This window comes from Cryptomeria japonica, chromosome 11 (assembly GCF_030272615.1).
Source record: "Cryptomeria japonica chromosome 11, Sugi_1.0, whole genome shotgun sequence".
In the NCBI taxonomy this organism is placed as follows: Eukaryota; Viridiplantae; Streptophyta; class Pinopsida; order Cupressales; family Cupressaceae; genus Cryptomeria; species Cryptomeria japonica.
The window spans coordinates 282,711,299-282,717,397 of record NC_081415.1 but is presented as its reverse complement, the minus strand read 5'-3'; positions in this window follow the sequence as shown (position 1 = coordinate 282,717,397).

Sequence of the window (6,099 nt, the reverse complement as noted above, 5' to 3'; positions counted from 1 at the left end):
TCTACAAGGTCAAGTAGACCCCTTGAAAGATTTTCTCCTTCTTTGTATTCTATATTATTAATTGATTCTGGTGAACCAGAAGAATATGAAGAAGCAATGCAAGTGAATGCCAAACAACAGTGGGAGCTAGGCATGAAAGAGGAGATGGCCTTCTTGATGAAAAATAAGACTTGGGACTTAGTCCCTTTACCTACAGAAAAAAGAGCCTTGCCTAACAAATGGGTTTATCGGCTGAAGGAGGAGGAAGGAGGTCAGACAAGATATAAGGCCAGACTTGTGCTAAAATATTTTGCACAGAAAAAGGGTATAGATTATGATGAAATATTTTCTCCAGTTGTAAAAATGACTTCAATTGTACTTAGTCTTGTGGCTACAAATGATTTACATCTTGAACAATTAGATGTTAAAATAGTTTTTCTCCATGGAGATTTGGAAGAGGAAATTTACATGTTGCAACCACAGGGATATGAGGTCAAAGGTAAGGAGAACTTGGTGTGCAGATTGAAGAAAAGTTTGTATGGCCTAAAGCAAGCACCCCGAGAATGGTATTTAAAATTTGATAGTTTCATGGCTGAACACGGTTATCATAGATGTCATTCTGATCATTGTGTATATTTTAAGAGATTGGATAACAAGGACTCACATGAGCCTCACAAGGCTACAATCACAAGACACCCACAAGACAAGATCATAGGAACTTACAAGGTACAAACAACCAACTTCCAAAGGCCCAAGCAATCATAGAGGAACAAACCAAAGAAACAACTAGGTATGCAATTGGGAAGAGTGTCATCACTAGGTTGTCATGAGTTACCCTGGTATGTCTTCACTAGGTCATGGCCACCTTCCTGGGTTACCCTAGTGACCTCTCCCGGCCCCCAACCCCCATACAACTCTAATGGACCACACCAACCTTTCCTAGGGACAAGATTGGTGGACACCATTCCAGGCCCTCTCAACTTACCCTGAACCTATACAAGCATTCGGAAGTAAGAGAGGCAACAAAGTTAATCTTATTTAATGTGAGCCAACTACCCACCCCAATTAATTATGTTGTATTTTCACTTGATTACAAACTTTCATTCAGTTACCCTAATGACCACTTTTGGGTCCTGGCCCCCAATGAAAGCCACTCCCCCAAGATTGCACATAGGAATCCAAACAACAGTAAAAGGTCAACTGGAAATCACAAGATGGTAAAACATCAATATACCATAGCAAGGCTTAACTCTCTTGCTAGAATAAGATAACATACAAGAAGTATCCAAAGGAGGTTAGGTAGCACCAAGCTCCAAACACATGCAAGGCTTGAACTTTAATTCAACAAAGGAGAAGCATGGCTATACAATAAAGAACCCCAAAAACTCCCTCCCAAAGCCTCTGGAAACCAATTACATGGAACAACTCATCTGAATATCCCCACAAGGACAGAAAGGATCCAATAACAAAGTAAGGTCTCATCATGCTAGGGATAAAATAATTCAATTCAAATTACTAAGAAGACCACAATAACACTAATATGACAAAGTAGTCCAAAACATCATTAACTCCATTAATCCAAGGTTTAAAAAGAACCATTATAACCTAATTTACTCTAAATAATTTGCTCAAATGATCTAACATTACATTATGCAATATTTAAAATAACATATTTCATATATATATATATATATATATATATAACAGAGGATAATCATCTAATCAGGAGAGTAACACATATATTCAGCTGAATGTATATATATATAATCATAACATGCTTAGATATTGTCCCATCAAAAACACAAAGCACATTGGTGTCGGGCCGAACACGGCAAAGAAGGGACAGAGTGTTGTGGGGTTCAACCCACGGCAATGGGGAGGTTTCCCTTCCCCACAGCTGTGGGGAGGCTCCCCACCAAAGTGGGTTGAGCCACCCACAGTCATGGGTGAACCCATGGTAGTGGGTAAGCCCACAACAAAACAGTGATAAGCTAATAAAATATACATAGGGCCAAAACAATAATTTACATTTTCATTAATATATATATAATTTATTTTTAACAAACAATAGACAAGGTTTTTCTCTCAGAAAGGAACAATTATTATCCCCTCAAATCCAAGAGTCTAGAAACACTATTTTGTCAGAACAGATATATACAAAAACATTTAAATCAATATATTTAATAAACACTTTTATCCAAACACAAAGTTTCTGTCACAGAGCCTGTTTATGCAAAGCACAATTCACGAATTACTTCACTTTTCAGATTTCGAAGAGCAAAATTTTTGTAAAAGAAAATTTGACAAGATTCCACAGAGATATTAAACATGCAAACCCTTTTCCCAATTTCCAGAGTTCACAGTATGTAATTAATTTAAATCAAATTCACAGTTAAATTCCAATAACCCAAAAACTACCCCCATTAACACGCAATCCAAAAAAAAAACTTTTCAAATTAACTACAAACAAATTTCCTACAGCCAAAGAGAAATTTCTATATGCAAAAGAGGTGGATCTGGAACCCCTGCCTCTAAACGCTAACAGGAAAAAAAAAATGCATGCAAGAGCAGAAGAAAAAGCCTCCGAATGATCCTCAGCTGTCGAATACGGAGAGCCAAACACAAAATTCCAGAAGCTATGACAAATCATTCAAACCCCTTCTCTAATTTCTTAGCAAAATTCAATTAAAACTCCATTGTTTCCCCAAAAACCAGAAAGTTTTTCATGCACATAATTTGGGGAAACTGGCGTATACACATTTGATGGTGAGGCACCCAAGTTCTTAGTCAACCCGACATGGCCCATATGTCCACATCCCAGTTGACAGCATCAACATATGATCATAGGATGAGCTATAGCTTTCACTCTCACCCTTTTTGTATAGCTTCCGAAATGAAATATCCCTCAAATTCAAGCCAATAGGAAGCCTCTCCTAAAAAATATTATGAGTTCTCTTACACCCAGATTCCACAAAGGAAATGAGATAGGATACTTTCATAAGATTCTGGAATAATACAGAATATGCAAAAGCACCATACAGTCAAACATGTGTTAATTCTCTTTAAGAAAAGTAAGGGTTATTTACGCTACCAAGCACAAACACACAAAAAAACAAAGAAAATGAACTTGAAGATCCTACAAGAACTAAATTAGTAGCTTTGTTTTACAATCTTTAGTCGGCATTCACCAACACACTAAAAACAAATATTAGTAACACAAAAGCTCTACGTTATGAAACAAAAAAAATGGAAAGCACAACCTTAATTTGAAAATTAAGCTAATTTTTTATTTTTATTTTTATTTTTAAATGAAAAAATTCTAAAAAATGGAAACTCTCCAGAAATGGAAACTTTCCAAAAAATGGAAATTTTTTGAAAAATGGAAACTTTCCAAAAACAAAAAACCTTCCAGAAAGGTAAACTTTCTAAAAATTGAAACTTTACAAAAACATTAACTTTGCAAAAATAGAAAATTTCTAGAAACAAAAACTTCTAAAAATGGAAAGTTTCCAAAAAAGGATAGAAACTAAAAAAGATTTTTTTTTAATTTTCAAGACAAAAAGATCAAAAATAGAAAGCAAAAGCACAAGTATACTTGACAAAAGTGTGAACAGACCTTATGAACCAAGGAATTCTTATTTTACTGTGGGAGTTACATGTAGAGTATCTACGGGGTATGATTTGCACTCCTTGAACTATCAAACATAGGTTTGGCCTCTAATTACAAAGGTTCTTAGTCAATATTTGGGGAAACTGACGTATACACATTTGATGGTGAGACACCCAAGTTGTTAGTCAACCGGACATGGCCCATACGTCCACATCCCAGTTGACAGCATCAGCAAAATGATCGTAGGATGATCTATAGGTTTCACTCTCACCCTTTTTGTATAGCTTCCGAAATGAAATATCCCTCAAATTCAAGCCAATAGGTAATGAAATCCCCAAGGAAGCCTCTCCTAAAAAATCTTATGAGTTCTCTTACACCCAGATTCCAGGAAAGAAATGAGATAGGATACTTTCATAAGATTCTGGAATAATACAGAATGTGCAAAAGCACCAGATAGTCAAACATGTGTTAATTCTCTTTAAGAAAAGTAAGGGTTATTTACGCTACCAAGAACAAACACAAAAAAAGAAAGAAAATGAACTTGAAGATCCTGCAAGAACTAAATTAGTAGCTTTGTTTTACAATCTTTAGCCGGCGTTTACCAACACTCTAAAAACAAAGATTAGTAACACAAAATCTCTATGTTATGAAACAAAAAAAATAGAAAGCACAATCCTAATTTGAAAATTAAGCTAATTTTTTTTTTTTTTTGAATTTTAAATGAAAAAATTCTGAAAAATGGAAACTCTCCGGAAATGGAAAATTTCTGAAAAATGGAAACTTTCCAAAACAAAAAAAAAAAAATTCCATAAATGGAAACTTTCCAAAAAGGCAAACTTTCTAAAAATTGAAACTTTACAGAAACATAAACTTTGCAAAAATGGAAAATTTCTAAAAACAAAAAATTCTAAAAATGGAAACTATCCAAAAAAGGATAGAAACTAAAAAAGATTTTTTTTTAAATTTTCAAGACAAAAAGATCAAAAATAGAAAGCAAAAGCACAAGTATACCTGAGAGACGTGTGAACAAAGAATTTACATGTGCAACAAAAGAAACCTTCAACTTGCAAGATCAGATTCATAGGAACTCAAAATAACAAATGTTAAATGGATCAATTCACATTGGGTTTAACAAATGTATATGACTGAAAATTGGGGAAAAACATAATACACTAGATCATTAAGCAACCATAAACTTAATCCATCACAAATCCAATCGCAAGACAATAAAAGTATGCATATGGATTTGACAAATAGAGAATTAAACAATCAAAACAATGACAAACTCTATGATGAATGCAAGCATGAGACTTATATTGTTCTTCTCCTCCTTGTTGCATATGGTGGTAGTGGCTCTTGGAGTTGCACAATGCGTGCAAAGTTTAAGCACAAGAATTCAAATAATGTAGTTGTGATGATCGAGGATTGGTGTTGCTTTTATACATTTTGAGAAGTCCATTCAATAGTTGAGATTGATTTGAGATCAAAGGCTATCAACAGTTGAGAATTCATGAGACAAGGTGGTTGTAAATAATCACTCAATGTAACTAACTTTGATGGAGCATTTCACTCATCTATTTGACTAGATGAGTGGATAGATGAGTTAATCATATAAAGGTGATTTCAAAAAGAGTGGGCTAGCTACTTAGAAAGAAAAAGGTGATTAACGACTCCATGAGAGTCGGTGGCAATTAAGGAGTTTAGATATGTGATGTAGGAAATTAGATGAAATTGAATTTGGAGGGAATTTGGGTTCTCGAAAACATGAAATTGAAATTGAAATGAGAGGGAAATGGAGCTAATTTGAATTTGGAGGGAAAGTAAATTTATTTGAAATGGGGGATAAATGAAATTAAATGAATTTAAAAATTTATTTAATTAAGAGGACATCATTAGTTAATTAAATAATTTGGCTTAATTATTTAATAATGGGAACATAGTAGAAATTGATTTAATTAAACAATTAAGAATTATTTAATTAAAGTGATTAATCAGAATTAATTAAATAATTAAACTATTTAATTAATATTAAAAGGGAAATGATTAAAGAGTATTTGATTATGAAATTAGAAGAAATTTGAATTATCAATTATGAAAGAGGAGAAGAATGTTAATTCTGAGGAATAAGGTGAATTTAATTAACTAATTAAAATTTTGTAACTAACAAAGAGGAATAATTAGTAAAGTCTATGTTTGCAAGCGTCAGACAATTTTATGTGTCTATAGTTTTAGCTTCTCAACACCACTCCCTTTGATAGAAAACTGCCTATAGGGTTGCAACCTCAAAAACACCATTTCATCAACCTCAAAGACCCTTTCAATTTGATATCTATGAACACGTAGTTTTTGGTGATTTTGAGCTTGCTACAAATTTTCCTTGAGAGCTTCCAAAATATTCTTACTTTTTTGTATCATCCTTTGCGCTTGACGCTCTACGATCAATCAAAATCAAATCCATAAATGAAGTAGCATCATAATCATAGAGAGATTTAAAGGGAGTCATACCAATG